General features: G+C 37.3%; 1 protein-coding gene and 1 non-coding gene across 2 annotated transcripts in view; both read right to left on the bottom strand.

Moving 5' to 3' along the window:
* Positions 1-17255, bottom strand: part of LOC131438341 (homeotic protein female sterile) — a 185855-nt gene that overhangs the window by 156122 nt on the left and 12478 nt on the right. The window lies entirely within an intron of this gene.
* On the bottom strand, positions 8775-8893 carry LOC131439677 (5S ribosomal RNA). The gene has a single exon (XR_009231161.1). It is a non-coding gene; the product is annotated as a 5S ribosomal RNA (ribosomal RNA).

Here is a 17255-nt window from a genome sequence, read left to right as displayed (position 1 = left end):
CACTAAGCAGTTCAATTTGAACTGCTCTGCACTGATGAGTCAAAGACGAAACGTAAAAATAATAAAAACGGTTATGTGCCCCAGCACAAAATTTGGCTAACTCCTAAATGACTTGATTTCTCATTCAGAAAAATCATTATCGTTTTTGAACCATTTCGCCGACTTCTAAAGTAACACCTCTTCGACTTCAGATTCAAGATTTTTCACTACCATGCACAGAAATGCAATTGCCGAATATTTATGTAGAATGATTCGAAATTTAAAAAAAAAAAAACTGTTTGGCAAGCCATTTACAGCTGTGGTAGAAAACGTCGAAGTTTCATTATATCAAATATAGGACGACGAATGTTCAGAGAAGTACCTATAGCAATTTAGAAAATATCAGTAATCGTAAACGTTGCTTTGGCTAGATTTGGCATCATAACACTAAGCAAATTGAGAGTGGATTCTCATTCATGGCTTTCGAATCGATAATTAGGGGAACTTGTCAATTAGTTCTGATTCTGATTCCAGGTGTATAAATGAGTTCGTGTCGTTTTTTTCGAAATTTGTAGCTTTATTGAAAAAAACGTGATTAATCCACCTAGCAGTGAGATGATACCTTTTTTTTTATCAATACGCATGTGTTTTTGCATGGATATTCTCAGGTGTTTTAGTTCTCATGACATTATTTTAATTATCGTCGTTTTAAACGGCAAATTGAGATTTTATTTACTCATTACCCTGTAATGCCGAAACTGTAAAACATATCGAATTTCAATTTTAGCGTGTGACAGTCGATTGAACATTCCATGAGATGTCGAAGTAAGTTCCACTTCAGAGTTTTTCGTCATTATTTATGGTACTTCCAGAGCCGGTATTCAGGAATTAGCATAGCCCAAAATGATTCGAATGGCCATAAATTATTACGCCAAACAATTTACATGAAATTTATAAACTCATCATCTGTAATTCCAGAATCGGATAAAATTCACCAATTTTGTATGGGACCTTAAGTCCTGTAAAATTTGTTTTTGAAGTTCGATTTGGTCTTTTTTAAGAAAATGAATGAGCTTTGAGAATCGATTCGATACTGGAACCGGAATTCTTAAATCGGTGTAGCCGAAATCAGTTAAATTCACCTGAGCAGTGTGTACACATCTTTGAGAAATTGTGGTGCGAATTAAAATTTGGGGGTACATTCCGAATCCAAAAACGAATACCGCTCAAACTGAAATAAATTTATTTGGTAATCGACTATCCAAATCTACAAACCCGATAAACCTGATTAACTTATGTGAAATTGACATTTTTATACTAATCACCCTGCATTTTCTAAACCAGAAGTCGGATCTGACTAAAAATTAAGAGGTTTTATAGGATTTTAAGACCTCTCATTTGAATCATAGATAATTCTTAGATTTCATTTGAATCTTAGATCGGTTCAGCCATCTACGAGAAAAATGAATTGCATTTTTTTAAATTACGTTTCACATATCATCCTGTGGTTCCGCAATCAGAAGTCGGATCCAAACGTAATTCAGAACCTTCTTTGGAAGTATACGACTTTTCATATGAATCTGAGTTTGTAGAAAACGGTTTAACCATCTCCGAGAAAATTGAGTGAAATTATTTGTCGCACACGCATTTGCTGATCTCGACGAACTGAGTCGTATGGTATATGGAAGTCATGTTCTTCCAGCATTTATTGCTGTAAATAGTTTAAATCAATATAATTATGGAATTACTTCCAACTCGATAATGCTGGTATCATCTGGTTTACATATGCCATATTCGAAAGATTATGTTGCCAAAAATGAACCGTGCTAAAATTGGTCCGAGGCAAATTGTCATAAAAAAGGATGCTGTACACAGTCTTTTTGGTACTTAGAAACAATTATATGTAACAGTATAAAAAATCGTGTTTCACGTTGCTCCCAAGCATTGCTTTTTCATACAGCGCTCAAAATTCCTTCTACTGGAATAAGGCTTACACAAAAATAGCAATATCTCCGTTAAAAATGGACGGATTTTAACAATCTATGGCTTGTTGGATAGGTATTACCGAGCGAAATCTAAGTCTGGAAACATATTCTGTTTTCAAGGTCAAATGTGACAGATACTGTCAAAAAACTGAAAATTTTGACATAAAACTTCGTATAACTCAAAAAGTAAACATCCGATCTCAAAACCATTCAATAGCGTTCTGGGTGACGGGGAGACCTTTAATTTGCGACTAGTTTGATCAAAATCGGTCCAGCCATCTCTGAGATCTCGACCTCTTAGTTGACAACACACATACAGACACACACACATACACACACACACACAGACATTTGCTCAGTTCGTCGAGCTGAATCGATTGGTATATGTCATTCGGCCCTCCGGGCCTCGGAAAATTTTTCGAAAGTTTGAGCGAATTCTATACCTATTTTTTATATATATAAAAAAGGTAAAAAATGGTTTCAAAGTTTTGTTCATCGCTGGTCACTACATTTTCCCATCTTTCTGGCAATTCGACCGGTTTGGCTGCATTTGACTTCATCGCAATTGGAAAAGTGCTGGTCAGTCTAACCAAGCTGCATCGACCGGAAAAATTGCAATCGGAAAGAGAAATGTCTGGGCTATAGAGGCGAGTGGGGTAGAATTTCCAATTTGAGCAAATCTAAGTATATTTATACTGGCTGTGCAACATGTGGACGAGTGTTGTCATGTTGCAAAATTGATATATAATTAGTTCGAATCGAAGTTCTATAAACTGTAATTATTCTCTTGCAAACCCATAGTTCTCACTATGGGAATGAAAAACGATTCCAGAAATTAACAGCAGAAAGCGTAGCAAAATTAGGACCGATTTGTTTTAATTTGGGTTACTTTTCACACATCTTCAGTATGACAAACTGTTAGTTTTGCACGAAGGGAGATACCAATTTGTCTCAGGACTCGCTTTTGAAAAGGCTGTATGTATTTTTGAATGAAAATTTCATGAAATCGTTGTAACTCGGAAGATTATTGATAGAAAATGTTTGTCAAAGTTGAATTAAGAAATCGATTCAGCACTCTAAAAAAAAGTTTATCGAAAAAAAAACCAACCACTTTTTTAAAAACTAAAAAATTACCCGAAAAAATCATATTAAAAAAACGACTCTTCAACTTTTTAAAGAAATTTTATTTTAGGCATGTTATTGAAACCAACACATTAACGTTAATAAAATTCGTGTTTTTTTTTTCCCATAAATACGTTTATTTCTTAAGGCAGTTTACATAAGTTTTTCTTCGCCGTAGCATCACTTTTACATAATATTCTTATCCTAATTTAATTCTAACATAGTCACAACGTTTTGAATTTATTAAAACATATTCTCTTATAGCTTAAATATCATCTTAAGTAACTCGTCATTAATTATGAAATCTACTCGGAAATATTATTTGAACCAAACGATTACCTTCTATAAATTATAAAATAAGCTGATTTTTTTGACATTTTGTTGATAATTTCATAAACTGTTTCGAGTTTGTTTGTATCATTACATAATTTTTATTCTAATTTAGCTATTGGTTGAACTCATGGACGCAGCTGGGATCAGAGCTAAGTCTTAAAAGGGGCCTTTATTAAATTGAAACTCCAATTTTCTTTATGAAATGATAAATAAGTTTCATGTATGAAAGGTCACGACAAGCAAGAATGTCTCGAACTGGGATATTGGATAGTCTACCTTGGGTACGCAAAGAATTTATTAGTTGAGATCTGACATCACGATACTCCACGCATGTCCAAACGACATGATCAATATCCCGATAACCTTCTCCGCAAGCACAATGATTAGTCTCGGAGAGCCCAATTCGAAGGAGATGTGCATCTAACGTGTAGTGATTGGACATGAGTCTGGACATCACACGAATGAAATCCCTACTCACATCCAGTCCCCTGAACCATGACTTTGTCGATATTTTCGGAATAATTGAGTGCATCCACCGACCCAGATCATCTCTATCCCAAGAAGCTTGCCAGCTGGCAAGTGTTCTTTGGCGAGACGAGCTATAGAATTCGTTGAAAGCAATCGGTCGCTCATAAATTTCACCCTCAATAGCACCACGTTTGGCTAAAATATCGGCTCTTTCATTGCCAGGAATGGAGCAATGAGCCGGGACCCAGACTATAGTGATTAGATAATTATTGTTCAATATGTCGTTCAGGCACTGTTTTATTTTGCCCAGGAAAAACGGTTCAGTCTTGCCAGTCATGTTTGAGCGAATGGCTTCAATTGCACTCAGACTATCTGTGAAGAGGAAATAATGGTTTGGAGATAATGTGACGATTACACTCAAACTATAATGAACTGCTGCTAGCTCTGCTATATAAACAGATGCAGGTTCTTGAAGCCTAAATGAGGCCGAAACATTATTGTTGAACATACCAAACCCTGTCGCTTCTTCAATTCGCGATCCGTCCGTGTAAAACATTTTCTCAGAGTCAATATGCCTGAACTTACTTGAAAATATTTTTGGGATTTCCGTCGAGCGTAGATGATACGGGATTCCACGCACTTCGCGCTGCATGGATGTGTCGAAAAATAAAGTTGAGTCAGGGACATTTAGGAGGCTGACATGGATAGGAATATATCTTGAAGGGTTGATTTCCTGTGACATATGGTTAAAATATACTGTCATGAATTTTGTTTGTCGTTCGAAATTATTAATTACCATGGAATTCAGCACCTCACATCTTATTAGCAGGCGTGATGAAAGCTCCCAAAATCGATCTTTTAATGGAAGAACTCCCGCCAGAACTTCAAGACTCATTGTATGTGTTGAATGCATGCAGCCTAAGGCAATTCGCAAACAACGGTACTGAATTCGCTCAAGTTTGATAATATGAGAGTTTGCAGCGGAACGAAAACAAACGCATCCATATTCCATCACTGAAAGTATCGTTGTTTGATACAATTTTATTAGATCTTGCGGATGAGCACCCCACCAAGATCCTGTTATTGTTCGAAGAAAATTTACTCTTTGTTGGCATTTCGTTATCAGATACCTAATGTGTCCTCCCCACTTGCATTTGGAATCGAACCACACCCCGAGGTATTTAAAAGTTAAAACCTGTTGGATCATTCTTCCCATCATATGGAGCTGAAGCTGCGCGGGATCATGCTTTCTTGAAAAGACGACTAACTCTGTTTTCTCCGCAGAGAATTCGATACCAAGATGAACAGCCCAAACGGACAAGTTATCTAAGGTATCTTGCAATGGTTTATGCAGATCAATAGCTTTGGGTCCAGTAACTGAAACCACGCCATCATCTGCCAATTGTCTTAGTGTACATGGGGTTACAAGACAGCTGTCAATGTCATTCACGTAAAAATTATAAAGGAGCGGACTGAGGCATGAGCCTTGCGGTAGACCCATGTAGCTAATTCTGAATGTTGTCAAATCGCCATATGAAAAATGCATGCGTTTCTCTGACAAAAGGTTGTGCAAATAATTATTTATAACCGCTGGGAGTCCATGTTGGTGGAGCTTGTCTGAAAGAACATCAATGGAAACTGAATCAAATGCTCCTTTAATGTCTAAAAATACAGATGCCATTTGTTGCTTTTGAGCGAAGGCAATTTGGATGTCAGACGAAAGTAATGCAAGGCAATCATTCGTCCCTTTATTTCTACGGAAGCCAAACTGAGTATCTGACAACAAACCGTTCGTCTCGACCCAAGTGTCGAGACGTCGTAGAATAATTTTTTCGAACAATTTTCTGATGCAGGACAACATCGCAATGGGTCTATATGAGTTGTGATTGGAAGCTGGTTTCCCCGGCTTTTGAATGGCGATAACTTTCACTTGTCTCCAGTCAGGTGGAACAATATTTTGCTCAAGAAACTTGTTGAACAATTCCAACAAACGTCTTTTTGCGAGGTCGGGCAGATTCTTCACCAAGTTGAATTTACTTCTGTCCAACCCAGGAGCGTTATTGTTACAAGACAAGAGTGCTATTGAAAATTCCATCATTGAAAATGGGTTATTAATAAACCCATTATTTGGAGGAGATTCCCTTATAATACTCTGCGTAGGAACAGAATCTGGGCAAACTTTCCTAGCAAAGTCAAATATCCATCGGTTCGAGTATTCATCACTCTCATTGCCCACGTTACGATTCCTCATTCGTCTGGCCGTGTTCCAAAGAGTGCTCATTGAGGTTTCTCTTGACAAACCTTCGACAAAATGTCTCCAATAGCTACATTTTTTGGCTCGAAGTATGCTCTTGTACTTGGTTTCTAAAGCCATAAGTTTTTCAAAATTCTGAGGAGTTCCTCCTCCCCGTTTTAGAAACGTCTTGCAAGCATTTTGTTTTGCGAGTTTAGCCTCTGAGCACTCTTTGTCCCACCAGGGGTTGGGAGGCCTTCTGTTAGTCGTTGGCCCAGGAAAGCGTTTAGTTTGGGATTGTTCTGCTGCCTCCAGAATCGAACAAATGAGGAAGTCATATTCTTCAAGTGGAGGGAGCTCTTCCATTGAATTCAAAATACTAGAGATACTACTTTGGTATTTAATCCAGTCGATATTTTTTGTCAAATCATATGGAATACTAGCTGAAGTAGCAATGCAATTGCTATTGCTAATTGAGATGATGATTGGTAAATGATCGCTACCGTGTAAATCAGGCAATATTTTCCAGGTGCAATCTAGTCGAATTGATGTTGAGCAAAGAGATAGATCTAATGCACTTGGGCGTGCAGGAGGTCTTGGGATCCGTGTCATGCTACCCATATTTAATACCGTCATGCTAAAATTGTCACAAATGTTTTGTATTAAAGATGATCTGCTATCATTGTAAACGGAACCCCACATCATTCCGTGCGAATTTAAATCCCCCAGAATCAATCGTGGAGCAGGAAGGGCTTCAACCATTTCATTAAGCTGTCGCTGTCCAACTTGTGCTTTTGGAGGAATATAAACCGAAGCTATGCAAATATCTTTGCCTTTAATGTTTATTTGGCAAGCAACAACTTCTATACTAGAAGTTGAAGGGATGTTTAATCTATAAAAGGAATAGCATTTCTTAATTCCCAAAAGCACTCCACCATACGGAGAGTCTCTATCGAGACGTATAATGTTAAAATCATTAAAATTTAAAGCTATGTTTGAAGTAAGCCATGTTTCGCATAAAGCAAATACATCACATTTTTGGCTATGCAATAAAATTTTAAATGAATTAAGTTTTGGCATGATACTTCGACAATTCCACTGCAGGACAGTGATTGTATCATTTGCGGCGGGTGATAAATTATCCATCAAAAGATACAAAACCTGAGACAATTGGCCATTGAGCTGATAACTGCTTCAAAAAATTTCTAGCTATTGGAAGGAATGCCATTATGAGGGTCTTTAAGGGTTCAGATATATTGAATGCTGAGAAAATCCATTCAACAATTTCCGAAAACTTCAGTAATCCTGTTGGTGGCTGTGAAATAGAGCCCACAGGATTATTACCTTTTTCTGTGCTAGATCCTGGATTGGTTTGTGAATTTGACAAACCAGGAGGCACAGTCTTTGGTTTTGACTTTTTTTGTTTAACACGGGGATCTTTTTTTGAAGATGAAATTTTAGGTGCCTTTTTTGGTAATTTGGAAGAAGACTTCTTTCTCTTAACTGACCCTTGGGTAGTGATAAACGAATTACCTTCACTATTTTCGTCAGAGTCAGAGTCCTCTGGTTCCTCTAGATTTGAAAACCCGTTTTCGGTTTCCAAAGGGGGGACATCAATGACCGTTTTAAGCATTTCTGCATATGTGCGCTTAGACCGTGCTTTTAAAGAAAGCTTAATTTTGTCTTTGTGTACTTTAAATGCAGTGCATACTGAAATATCCTCATGAGGACTTTCTCCACAATAAATACATTTTTCAATTTCCTTGTTGCAATCATTATCTTTATGAGGCCCTTCACACTTAATACATTTTGGTTTATTACTACAGTAAGTAGCTGTGTGGCCGAATTTTTTGCAGTTCGTACAATTCATTACATTTGGAACAAAAAGCCGAACAGGGAGGCGAATTTTATCGACATAGACATGGGACGGCAACGCAGACCCGGCAAATGTCACTCGAAACGAGTCTGATGGGCGATAAACTTTCTTTCCCTCTTCATGAACTACTGAGTACAGTTGTTTGCACTCCAGTATTTTCACACCCTCAAGCATAGAGTTCTTGAAACGACCAACACCATGCTTGAGTAAATCATCTACCGAAAGACTCGCTTCGGTAACAACACCGTCAATTTCGACATCTTTGGAGGGTATGTAAACTTTATACTCTTGAAATGTTCCGAAGAGACAATATCATTCGCTTGTTTCAAATTATTTACTACAACACGAATTTTATCATTATTTACTTTTATGATCTCTTTGATTGAAGAGTATCGTGATGTCAAACCTTTATTAATTTGTAAAATGTTTAATGGCTTTGATATACGTCTAAAAAAGACTATCCAAGGCCCAGAAGAGCTCTCCTGATATTTTTTCGTTCGTGGGGGTATAGGATTCATGCTAGGATTTACGTCCATGGATTCATCCATCACATTAAAATTTTTAATCAAACTTTAAAATAAAAAATGAAACCAACACTACACAGTACTCAATCAAAAGGAAAAGAAAAAACTTCTACCTTGAAATTGTTGTCTATCTCCGTTGCACTGCCGTGTAGATCCTCGTTGCTCTAGATGTTCTTGTTGGATGCTGATTGTTGGATGTGATGCTACTGCTACCTGACATCCAGCACCACTCGATTTCCGTTTTTTTTTTTTAAAGCCAACGACACGCGACGTTCCCAAGCGGTCACCCATCCAAGTACTGATCGCGCCCGATGTTGCTTAACTTCGGTGATCAAACGAGAACCGGTGTTTTCAACATGGTATGGTCGTTGACATAAATTCGTGTTTTTTGAAAATATAAATAAATACAACTGAAACAATTTTAGTTATTTTCAAGAATTCAAGTTTTTGATACAAACAAAAAAATGGGCTCATTATTCACTAAATGATTTTACAGATCAAAAGCAATAAATTTACTCATAGTAACCTTTGCTCTAGAAGTAGCCGATATCGTCGTGTTTAGACTGGAACTCAGTTGTTTTTGTTGAATTGCGTCCATTTTTATTCTAATCATTGTAGCTCGGAAACTGTTCATTGTACAATAATTTTGTTAAGGAAGAATTTGTTTAGATTAAATCCAAGGTTAAATAAACTATTTAATAATAAGAAGAATTTGTATAAAATCGATCAGCACTCTTAAAAAAATATACACTGAAAACCCATGGCACTCTTTAGTCGGATGGGTTTCTCCATTGGTAAAAAATAATGGTTTGTCATATTGAAGACGTGTGATAATTTTAATTGCAATCAGAACGTTATCTTTTTCATCGTGAAACGACACACCTAGTAATTTGTTTGTATGATGAATGACATTCATAGTCTAAAATGTATTGCAGATAATGTTTTGGGTGTTTCGTTTCTGAAGATTTTACTCGTGCGGTAAAATCGTCATCAATCAGTGTTAAATTAGCCTAAGAGCTCAGGTAGGCTGCGTGACAGACTATTGCTTTTCTCATCTCACTTTTTGTCATTCCCATGGCAGAATAATACTTGGTTTGATACTGTTAAATTCCAATTCAATACTAATTTCATATGGAGTCCTGCAAAATACACTTGTGACTTGTAATATTTAGCCTCTCTGATAATCATCTATGATTATTATTGTACTACACATTTATATGCTATTTCAGCTTAATTATATCTTCTATTCGATCACGGTTCGCAAAAGGTGAGATAAAAAATGTTGATCCACAAATTTATATTTAGTAAATACCCCAAAAATTCGCCATTTGTAAGACGCATTCACGCCTAAGAATGCAGCGACAATAAATTCGATTTGCACCGCCGTCTTTGGCTAGGAGCTCCGTGCGCAGGAAAAGGCGTCACACTTTGACAAGGTGACCATATTCAGGTCGTCCCCGTCGTTGAAAGCTGTGGCTTTGTGTCAAGTATGAATACAAGAGACCGCCAAGGCGATCGCATCACATGCATGCCTGCCGAGCTACCGATAAGAAATAATTAATTTTTTATTCCATTGACGTCTCGGCGGCGCATATCCGAGCCTGTCCATATATGAAGCATAAAAGGTGATATTATAATGAATCATCATCATCATCAGACATGAAATTTTTTATTCTGCAGCTGGCAATTTTCTCAACCCGCAGCTGTGTGTTACATTATGCATGCTTGCATAAATAGGTAGGTATGCTACACTTACACACACGTACGCGATAGTCCCCTTCTAGCGCTTGATGGGTGGATCCGCGGTCGAAGCTTTTCTAGTGTGACACACTTTAGTAACAACATTCAAGCTGAATCTCAAAACCTTCGATAGGCTTGTCAGCTGATCCTTGGAGTGCAGAAATATCCTTTTTCTACGTAACATCTTTTCATGTTAGTGCGGGGGCGAATGCATTATGAGATTGAATAAATGTTTGTAACATTTTTCTTATCAGCTTATTTTGAAAATTTTAGGAAGAGAAATTGAGTTCAATGAGTTTCAGTGAGACTCGTCACAACAGAAGCGAATGTAGAGCTTTTATAAAAGCTTCTAGGTTTCAAAGTAGGAACATTAATAACGAAAATATATACCTGGAAAACGTTTACCGAAGCATGAAAGTGAATTAATGTACCAGTATTTTCGTTTGTTTCGGCTCTAGAGGGTTTAACTTTGAGGCCATTCGTTTCTTGGGACAGAAAAACGTTCTGACCCTATGTGTAAGTGTGCACGACTTTCGCTGACGTACCGAACGGGTAGCATTTAGTTCTTCAATCGATTCTCTTCAAATCAAAGCTCAGTTCAACCACCGTCAGTTGATCAAGTTGAAGTAACAAAATATTCCTTTCAATAGTGTGAGAGCGGTCTTAAAATGAGGTTCATGTAAACATTCGAATTGGTTCAAGATAATAGATGAAAGACAAACTGGATAGCTGAAATATTAATTACAGAATGCACATAAATTAATAGTGTCCTCCTTCAGTTTTCATTTTTAATATTTTACTCCATTTATAGTTCTAAAGACTGTCCCAGAAAGTTTGGACGCAACCAAAAACCGCTGCCATTTCGCAACGGTTCAGAATCTGTCAATTTTTATGGCTGCGTTCTGTTGTTTACACTATTCTCTAACCGCTTGTGCAGTTTTCATCAGTTTGTTTCGAAATACTTGGACTTTCAGCAGTACAACGTCGAAAAATTGTGTACAAATGGTGCACAGAACGCGGACTGTCACTGAGAAAGATAGCAAAAATGGAAGGAGTAAGTAAAAAAGCCGTGCGAAATGCAATCAGGAAGTTCGGTGAGGATAACACCTTTGAGGTTAAACCGAAAACGGGTCGAAAAAAAGGCCCTGCTAACCCTCAGTCGGATAAACGTATACTGAAGACGTTCGAGCAAAAGAAGGAGGTTTCAGTTCGGGATGTGGCCAAAAAAGTGGACACTTCGAAGTCAAATGTTCTTCATGCTAAAGAACGTTTGAATCTTCGAACCTACAAGAAGCAGAAACAACCAAACCGTAGTCCGAAACAAGAAGCATCGATCAGGCCGAGGGTTCGAAAGCTGTACAATACGATTCTTGCTGGAAATTTGAACTGCATAATCATGGACGACGAAACCTACGTGAAACTCAATTACAAACCCTTGCCGGGACCACAATATTATACGGTGCGAGGAGGTCTAGTGTTAAACCAGTCCGCGACATCGATTGAACTCGAAAAATTTGGTAAGAAAGCTATGGTCTGGCAAGCAATTTGTAGCTGCAGTAAGATTTCGAAACCCTTCATCACCACTGCTTCAATGAACAGCGAAATGTACATTAAGGAATGTTTACAAAAACGACTTCTACCCATGATTCGAAGCCACAAGGATCCTGTTGTCTTCTGGCCAGATCTTGCTTCTTGCCACTACTCGAAATCGACGGTAGAATGGTAAACTACCAAAAATGTCACTTTCGTCCCAAAAGACATGAATGCACCAAATTGCCCACAACTTCGACCAATTGAGGAATTTTGGGCCTCAACGAAGGCACATTTTAGGAAACATGTCTCGGCAGCCGAAACCATTCAACAGTTTGGAAAAGATTGGAAAAAAGTGTCAAAACTTGTCGCCATAAAATCTGTACGGAATTTAATGAGGAACGTTCGCAAGAAGGTGCGCCAGCTAGTCTACAATGGCTAAGTAGCAAATGTTGAGAATAATATTCTGTTGTTGTAGTCTAATATTATCAGTATATCGAATAAACTTGTGAATTATTTACAGCGAAATCAAAGTGCGTCCATACTTTCTGGGACAGTCTTTAAGTAAGTAAAGTTCTAGCCCTAAAACGTTTTAGGCCAAAACTTTGAATGAAGTGCCTTCGAAATATTTAAAACAAATTGGCATTCGGTCAGTGCATAGAACACTGGTCTCAGACACCAGTTGTCGTATGTTCGAGGCCCCAACCTGGAAGGATTCTTAGTGTCAGTAGGATCGTAGCACTAGCCATGCTATGGTTCTGTACGTCTGCGAAGTCTGTTGAAACAGAAGGTCAAATTCCACTACTGGAATGTAATACCAAGGCTTTGAACTGTCTAAAGTAATTGTTGAAGAAGTTTTGAAAATAAAAAAATGCTGAGAAAATAAGGACCTGAAAAGAACCGATTCACAGCATTTTTTTTTTGATGATGAACCGTCAAGTGTGATTTCCTGAAATGTGTCAAGCCTGCGTTCAACCAAGCTTCAAAATTTGGTCGTATATTATTTTGATGCCAATTTGTAAGTTTAAATTTGCAAGAAATCATAATTCATCATCCCACCATCTCTGTAGAAAATAACAGGATCTTTTTGCTGCCACTAAATTCTTCGTTCCCTCTATCTCCGTTTCTCCACCATCTCGATGTCAACTAATTCGATCTTTATCGTTTTTAGTCATTCGTTCTCATACCCCCTTTTTCACCCCGTTTTCCACAAAATTACTTCTCTATACTTTTTTTCATTCTCTTAGGCAACATCATCGCCCACGGGAAAACTGCTCCAGTCGATGACCAACATGCGGGCCACAGGCCGGGTCTCTGTGACCTGGGGGTGTTTCCCGCGGACCCATTGAAACGTATAATCGTCATCTGGAAGACACTAGTGTCATATTTATATTGCCGGTCGCCAGCTGCAAACTGAATCTGCCAGAATCGACCATTGCGACCGGAATTCGCCACTACCCTAATGATAATACCCTAGTTTTAAGTTAGTTATTAATTGAAATAAGAAAATGCCCTTGGCATCTTAGAGCTCAAGCAGTGTGCCTTTAAGTATGTTACTATTGAATAAAAAAAAATAATTCATCATCAAACTAGAAACATTTTTGGTTCTGAAATGAATCATCTTCGATGATGAACAATTTGAAATGCTGGCTCAGTTGGCGGTCGACTAGTTCATCATCACCACGACCACTAATAATATAGGAAAGACATCTTCCAAGCATTCCCGAACCTTCAACGAAAAACAAACCCTTGCTCTTTACGGTTAAATTCAAGAAACAACCCTTTTTTCAGTCCTGTGAATCGAAAATCGATTCAATCAAGTGCGGTTGTGGTTGCTTTACAAAATACGACAAACGACTCGAGTTCCCCCATTTTTTTTTTTTCTTTTCGGTTATCGTTCAGTCAATCTACCGTGTGGGTCACTGTCAGCAACTGCATCGTGTGTGTTACTTTTTCGTTCAGCAACCTCACAATTGTTATCACACACAGCAGACGTCTTTCTCTCTCCCTCTCTCTCGGATCGATGCTTTCGCTAGTCCGGATGTGTGGTTACATAAAGTATGTTACCCCGACGGGCACGAACTGAGACGCACCCAACTTTTCAATGTTTTTCCATGTTTGGGGGATTTTTTTCGCTCTTCTCTTCTCTTTCGACGATAACGATGCAACGGTTGCAGCACGGTTGGTTTGAAGAAAAGCATCCGACCGGCATTCGGCAGGTGAAAATCGACCACCACTCGACGCGACTCGACGCTTGGAAAAGGGAGCCAGATATCAAAAAAGGAAATTAAATTATCGGCAGTTTTGGGACAGGAAGCGGGAAAGCTAGTTTAATGAACTGGAAACGGGGAACGGGGAACGGGGAAAACGGGGCCAACCATCCAATCCAATGCTACGGCCGCTAACTGCAGAATTATGGCAACAGATGCATTCACCGCAGCAAGGAGAAAGGAACGAACGAACGAACGACTGCAGTTTCTTGAAGTTGAAGTTGGGAAACTTTAAAAATGGGTAGCAGATGGAAGCGTTCGAAAACAGTTGTATAGGTTTGCTTTTGACCTTCATTAGGTTCGTTTTTTCCTTGGTAATAGATTTAGCAGAATTGTTCCAGTGCTCTGTAGGAAATTCGGGGGAAAAATCAGACGGTAGAGTAGAGTCACTATATTTTTTTTTGCCGACTACTCGACTTTCAATCAACGAATTGTGATAAAATCGGATACAATATTATTGCTTCGGCTCTAAGAAGCAGTACCACAGAAAAAATAATTCGGAAATTGCTCAATGCTGCTGTTATAACGACGCGAAAAAATGAACCCTATTTTCATCTCACTCTTAAGGTCAATCTAAACTAAAAGTTTTCGATGAGCTTGAACTTAGCGAGGCCCCTCTCGCCGATGATAATGCAAATAGGCGAATAATTCGTTGCTAATTAGTTACGGTAATTTTGAATTTGTTGCTCAATTTTTTAGTACTTCGCTAAGTTCATGTGAACATGAACTTTATCTTACAACGTACCTGAACTAAACTGTAGAATGTTTTAAAATGATTATTCAAGCTATTGTCACACTTTCTCATTGGAAGAAATGGTTTCAAATTCTTCGGTGATCGTTTTTTTTATTTAAAACAAACTCAATTTTCAATTTAGGACACATTTTCGTCTCAAGATTTACAGTTCATCATGTTTCCAAATATCTACTAATCGATTCGTCTCAAAACGTGATCACTTTTTTTTTTTTTTAATAACTATTTATTGGAATATGAGTTAAAATTAAATTATTAAGATTTAAATTGGGTGTTCAGCCACAAGTGGTGACTTTTCAGCCCTGTTATATATATATGATTTGGTTATTACCATGAAGACATCATTTGCTTACGCAATTCTGAGATTTTTGTGTAGGGAAAATTCTAAACCTACTTGTATTGTGTAATGGGGAAAAGGAACTTATATACTAACTTACTAACTAATACAGAGAGCGAATCGATTCAATTGAAGATTGCATCGATTTTTGTCGGAATTTGCTTATAATATTATGTGACATTACATCTAATGGTTCTATATTTGTGAGTCTGTGTAACTCATTTGTACTAAACCAGGGAGGACGCTTCAGAATCATTTTCAGAATTTTATTCTGAATCCTTTGAAGAGTTTTCTTCCTGGTGGAACAACAGCTTGACCAAATTGGTACCGCATAAAGCATGGCTGGTCTGAAAATTTGTTTATAAATTAACAATTTGTTTTTTAGACAGAGCTTAGAATTTCTGTTTATAAGAGGATATAAACATTTAATATATTTATTACACTTTGCCTGGATTCCTTCAATGTGATCCTTGAAAGTGAGTTTTTTGTCATACGTTAAACCTAAGTATTTAGCTTGATCAGACCATGTCAATTCCAAGCCATTCAATTTGAGAATGTGATTATTGTTTGGTTTTAGAAAAGAAGCTCTTGGCTTGTGAGGAAAGATAATTAATTGCGTTTTTGCTGCATTTGGTTTAATTTTCCATTTTGACAGATAATCACTGAAAATATTTAAACTTCTTTGTAGGCGACTGCAGATCACTCTTAGATTTCTACCTGTGGCTAACAGACTTGTGTCGTCACAGAATAGCGATTTCTGACAACCAACGGGTAGATTTGGAAGATCAGAAGTGAAAATATTATACAAGATTGGAGCTACACTCGAACCCTGCGGAACACCGGCTCGTACGGGTAGCAATTCAGATTTACAATTCTGATAGCTAACCTGAAGAGTACGATCAGTTAAATAATTTTGAATCATTTTGATCAAATAAATAGGAAACTGGAAATCAGACATTTTTGCTATTAAACCTTTGTGCCAAACACTGTCGAATGCTTTTTCTATGTCTAGAAAAGCAACTCCAGTGGATAACCCAGAAGATTTATTTGATTTTATCATGTTCGTTACTCTGACAAGTTGATGAGTAGTTGAATGTTCATGACGAAATCCAAACTGCTCTGGTAAAAAAATTGAATTCTCATTTATATGAGTCATCATTCTTAACAAGATAATTTTTTCAAAAAGTTTACTGATAGAAGAAAGTAAACTAATTGGGCGATAACTTGATGTTTCTGCTGGGTTTTTATCAGGTTTTAGGATAGGAATTACTTTAGCGTTTTTCCATCTTTTTGGGAAGTAAGCTAATGAAAAACACTTGTTGAAAATTTTAACCAGGAGTCTCAAGGCAACATCGGGAAGATTTTTAATAAGAATATTAAAAATTCCATCATTACCAGGAGCCTTCATGTTTTTGAGTTTCCTAATAATTGATTTAATTTCATCAAAATTGGTCTCAAGAATGTCATTTGGTAATAACACTTGGGTTGAAATATGATCATACTTCAGTGAGACTTCATTTTCAATAGGACTCACAACGTTTAAATTAAAATTGTGGACACTCTCGAACTGCTGAGCAAGTTTTTGAGCTTTTTCACCATTTGTAAGAAGTATTTGATTTCCTTCCTTGAGAGCAGGAATTGGTTTCTGAGGTTTCTTAAGAACCTTAGAAAGTTTCCAGAAAGGTTTAGAATATGGTTTAATTTGTTCAACTTCTTTAGCGAAATTTTCATTTCGCAAAAGAGTAAATCTATGTTTAATTTCTTTTTGTAAATCCTTAACTATGTTTTTCATAGCAGGATCACGAGAACGTTGATATTGTCGTCGACGAACATTCTTCAACCGAATGAGCAGTTGAAGATTGTCATCGATGATAGGAGAATTTAATTTAGTTTGAGCTTTGGGAACTGAAAGATTTCTAGCTTCGATAATATAATGATTCAAATTATCAATTGCTGTGTCGATGTCCGCAGAATTTTCTAAAATAGTTTCATGATCCACATGATTTTCAATGTGAGATCTGTAATCCAACCAATTAGCTCTATGATAGTTGAAAATAGAACTAATTGGATTAATTATAGCTTCGTTGGAAAGTCTGAATGTTACAGG

The sequence above is a fragment of the Malaya genurostris genome, chromosome 3, assembly GCF_030247185.1.
Source record: "Malaya genurostris strain Urasoe2022 chromosome 3, Malgen_1.1, whole genome shotgun sequence".
In the NCBI taxonomy this organism is placed as follows: Eukaryota; Metazoa; Arthropoda; class Insecta; order Diptera; family Culicidae; genus Malaya; species Malaya genurostris.
Note: the sequence above shows the minus strand (reverse complement) of the source record. Positions and strands in the feature narration are given on the sequence as shown.